Genomic DNA, 5,365 nt, shown 5'->3' with positions numbered 1-5,365 from the left:
AAATACCGGAACTTAACAAAAAAAGGGGATACAGATGAATGTCCATTTTGTATCTGTGTATTCAAAGTGGTTGGGATAGATATATAATTACATTCTCTTAATGAATAGAGTGATTTGTTCTAATGGTGTTTATAAAAAGGATATCATGCCTTCATGTTGTATAGCAATTAACCACTAGGAAGAATATATGCAATGTCTTAATTATTGGAACTGTCCTACCAATTTGATTTGAAACTGTCTCATTGCTATTTGTTTATCAATAGAATTATGAGAAAAAAAATCATTGCTTGTGGTTTTCCATTGGCCAACTGAACCAAAAATCAAATGAGCCTGTTGACCTAATTCGTACAGTTCACCCAATCTGGACAGAATAAGATGGGAGAGGTAGAGAGTGTACGTGTGTATAGACCTATAAAACCTATATATCATGCCTTAGATACTTTTTTCACTACTGAGACGAAATACCCAATAGTCAAAGTTAAAAGGTGAAAGGTTTACTTAATTCGCAGTCTGTAGAGGTTTCAGTCTATAAGTGACTCACTCTGAGGCATGGTGGCTTGGCAGAGGGGGATCACAGAGGAGAAACAGTCCATGTCAGGCAGAGGACAGCAAAAGCAAGCAAAAAAGGGCAATCAGAGCTCTTTCTATCTGTTATAGCTTATCTAGGCTATTTATAGCCAGTAGCAGTCACACCCATAATCCTACTGCCCTTGATCCCAACATTGCACCATGAATCAGTAATATACTCTAGATCCAGTCATTTCTGTAAAAGCTCCTCCTGTGATCATTTGAGGCTTTGGGGTGACATCTAAACACAACCCATAACACAGCATACAACATAAAGTAAAGGGCAGAGGGAAATTTGAATTTATAAATTATTTCAATGCTCATAGGTTTTTCAGTGCATGTTTTTATCTTAACACAGTTTTTAAAATGTCACAATTTTATGAAAGAAATAGTTGCACTATCACCTAATATATTTCATCAATTAAATAAGCAATACTGTGAAGATAAACCCAAATTTTTGAGGCTTTTCTGCTCTTAGTCTAAAACCTTCCAAAATTGTAAATTTTATCATTTCTTTAGACCCAATCTGTAAGGTAAAACAAAATTCTAGTGGAGGCTTTTTATTGCTTTTGGCAAAATTTTCTCACTTTAACTTAAAAGCAGTGATATTATTCTCTTTGGGCACATATCATTTGTCAGCAGCATGGATTTTTCCTATAAAAACACATGTTAAGTGACCTTTGTGGAGGTAAAAGGAAGGTAGGGGTACAAGTGTCATCTTCATTCATGATAGCCTACATTTATATCATCAAATTTTTTAAATTATGCATAACCTCCTATTAATCACTCTTTAATATGTTCTTGGTACTTATCCAAAAGTTGAAACTGTAGTACAGATATTAACAGCATTACTACTTAAGAAGCAAGTGGAAAAGTAATTCTGTTTTTGTCTCGCCTCTAAGATTTTGGTAATCTTATTAGTGTCTCTTAATTATGGCAGAACAAATCCAAAAACACTTAAGCACAATTCATGATAAAAATTCCAAGCACTATCACTCAGTGAGTGAATACTTCATTTAATTGTTCTGTGGGATTAGATTTTTCAGTAATGAGAATATTTCCCTTTCATTGCTTTTCAGTGATTACTCTCACAGAGTGTAGCAAAAGCCAATGTACAGCCTAGTTAATAGCATTTAAAGAAACATGAAATTTCTCATGTGGTGAAAGCATTTTTAAAAAAATCATATAATTTTCTACATATTTCTGGAGTTGGAAGATGTCTTAGAATAACCACTTAATATTTAACACTTCTTGCTGAGTAAACTTAATCCCTGTGTAAACAAGGGATGCTACCAAGATGATGTTGTTTTTTTGGGGGGTTGCATTAATTTTCAATCTTTCATATAAAAATCTTTCTAACCATCCAGGTTTGTAATTATGCACTTAGTTTGGAGTTTTTCTCCTCTTTCAAATCTACTCTGTCACCTCCAAACCAAAATGATTTCACTCCTACTGCAAAATACAATTTAAATTTAGCACCTTATTGTCTTTCCTTTATTACTTTTCCTGCTTGAGGTGCAATTATTTCTTTTTTCCCATAATTTCATTGACAAATAAGTAGCAAGGAGACAGTTTCAAATCAAATTGGTAGGAGAGTTCCAATAATTAACACATTGCACACTCTATTCCTAGTGGTTATTATCTGTACAAGATGCACACATGATATCCTATTTACAAATGCTATTACAACAAACCCTTCTATTTATTAAGAGAATGTAACTATATATTTATCTAAACCATTTTGAATACACAGATACAAAATGGACATTCATCTGTATAACGTTTTTTGTTTAGTTCCATCATTTCAATATTATATGTGTGTGAACTCAGCAAAATATTCCAAAATAGTCCAGTAGTCCATAATAGTATTGGGTCTTCCACTTGACTGGCAATGTCAGAAACTGTTGACCTGAGTCCCCTACAGCTCAGCATATCATGATGGCTTTACTTCTCATACTTCATTTTTATACTTTTCTGCTGGATGGTTCAGACCAAGTTGAAGCAGGACTTATGCAACAAGAGTTGTAGCTTTTGGATCTGATAAGGTCAGTCAAAATCCATCAGGATTTATCCTGAGATCCTGTCCTTCAGATTGTAGATCCTTTATTAGTGTCACATGGTGGATGAATCAAGGCCATTGCTTGGCCAATGTGCTCTCTGAGAAAGCCTGAGAGGATGTTTTCTCTCCATGTGACCCTCCTTAGGCACACTCTACATCATTGATCACTTTCCTCTTTGTCCGATTATCTCCTTGATCAGAAAATTTGGAACACTACTGAGTTACATGATGTGACAGTACAAGTTCTCATATGTCCTGAGTCTTAATTGACATAGGAAGGCTATATCCAAAATGATGGCTTTCCTGGTGGCCTTCCTTTTTAAATAATTTTGGTCTGCAAATTTAGGTTGTTAACCCTCCAGAAGAAAAGCTTATTGTTATTATCATAGAACCTAGGCTGTTAAGTTTAGCCTTAATATCTGTCTGAGTATCAATCCTTTTAGGAATAGCATGGAACAGGTATTTTTCATCAAGTAGTGATATGTTGAACTTTAAGTCTCTACAGAATATGATGAAAAAACATTAAAATATGTTTTGAAAATAGTCGTAAAAAATTATATATACTTATGTTCACAAATATGTCCAGAAATCTAACCCTATAGAACCTTATAGCAAGACTGTCCCACAACATTCCTTTTCCTGTCTCCTGCCTTCACTCACTACCCGCTTCTTTTTGCACAGTCATCTACCCAAGAGACAGCACAGCAGCAACTAGCATGTCATAACAAGCAGCCCATACTCAAAAGACCAGAATGACAGGCACTCCAAGTATGAACCTACCAGTACAATTTGCCATCTTCAGTGCAGTTGCTTAGTTCACAGGTGTCAGTATGCATAGTTAGTCAAGGTGAGAATCCTTCCAATTAACTGCTAGATCTTCTGAAGATTCTCAGGATCATTGCCTTAACCATCTTCTATGTATAACTGTATGGCTTGCGACTGTCATGTTTCCTATCTCTTCTCCTTTCCCTGTCTTAAATATTGAGTCCCCAAGTCCTTGCTTTCCTTTTACTTGTATTATACATTTTTATTTGTACTTCTTCTTTTGAGTTCTTGTAGTAGGAAAACTAGGATATTTACACAAGTGTGTCTGGTTTATTTCACTTATGAGTATATTTTCAAGTGGCATCCACTTAAATATAAAGCCTTTGAGTTTATCATTTTTATAGCTGAGTAATAATCCATTGCAAAAAAATACCACATCATTTTCATCCATCCTTCAGGTGATGGGCATCTTGGTTGTTTTGAAGACTGGGCCATCACAAATCGTGCTGCAATAAACATAGGCACACATATATCATTATGATATAAAGATTTCAGATCCTCAAGAAAAAGTGCCAGTAGAGGAATAGCTGGTTTAAATGGGATTTCCACTCCAAGTTCTCTAAGGATTCTCCACAATGATTTCCATAACGGTTGCACCAGTCTACATTCCCACCAGCAGTGGAGAAGGGTTCCTTTTTCCCCACAGCCTCTTTAACATTTGTTGGTGGTTGATTTCTTTATGATAGCCTTTCTTTCTGGGGTGAGATGATATATCAATATTGTTTTGATTTGTATTTCACAGATGGTTAGTGATGCGGAGCATTTTTTCATATATTTATTCGCTTCTTTAATTTCATCCTCTGAGAAGTGTGTGTTCATCGCAGATGCCCATTTCTGGATTGGATCTTTATATTTCAGGGCCATAGTGTTTTTTAGTGCTTTATAAATTCTAGAGAGCAGACCTTTCTTTGAGTACTTATTTGTCATGATTTTTCCAAATTTTGGGGTTGTCTTTTCACTTTGTTGGTAATTTCTTTTGATGTACAAAAACTTCTCAGTAAGAGCAGGTCCCAGTTATTAATTCTTTTGAGTGTTTCCCGGGTGATTTGATTTTTGTTCATAAACTCTTTTCCTACTCCTATGTCTTCAAGAGTTCCTCCTACTTTCTCTTCCATGAGATATAGTGTCTCTGTTTTAATATTTAGATCTTTAATCCATTTTGACTTTAGCTTAGTGCATGGTGATAGACCTGGGTTAAGTTTTAGTTTTCGGCATGTAGAGAGCCATTTTTCCAGTACCATTTGTTAAAGAGGCTATCTTTCTTCCAGTGAGTATGTTTGGTCCCTTTGTCCAAGATAAGGTGGCTGAGTGTGTTCGTAGTGGCTTCACATCTTCTAGTCTATTCCATTGATCCTCAGGTCTATTTTGTTGCCAGTACCATTCTGACTTTATCACAGTAGCCTTGTAGTATAATATCAAGTCATGAATTGTAATGCCTCCTGCCTTGTATTTGTTGCCCAGGATTGCCTTTGCTATTCTAGGTCTTAAAAGGAATGATTTTTCTAGCTCTGTGTGTTATGTAGGTGGTAGTCTGATAAGGATTGCATTAAATCTGTAGAGCAATTTTGGGAGTATGGCCATCTTCACAATGTTGTTTCTTCCTATCCAAGAGCATAGAATATCTTTCCATTTTCTGAAATCCTCTACGATCTCTTTTTTAAGAGTAGTATAATTTTCCTTGAAAAGATCTCTGACTTCTTTAGTTAGATGAATGACAAGGTATTTCATTTTCCTCGGTGCTATTGTAAAAGGTATTGTTTCTATAATTTCCCTCTCAGTGTGTTTGTTGTCTGTGTAGAGGAATGCTATTGACATTTGGGTATTGACTCTATCACCATGCACTAAACTAAAGTCAAAATGGATTAAAGATCTAAACATGAAAGCAGAGACACTAAATCTCCTGGAAGAGAAAGT

This window comes from Octodon degus, unplaced genomic scaffold, assembly GCF_000260255.1.
Source record: "Octodon degus isolate 3935 unplaced genomic scaffold, OctDeg1.0 scaffold00181, whole genome shotgun sequence".
Lineage (NCBI taxonomy): Eukaryota > Metazoa > Chordata > Mammalia > Rodentia > Octodontidae > Octodon > Octodon degus.
This window is presented reverse-complemented; position numbering follows the sequence as displayed.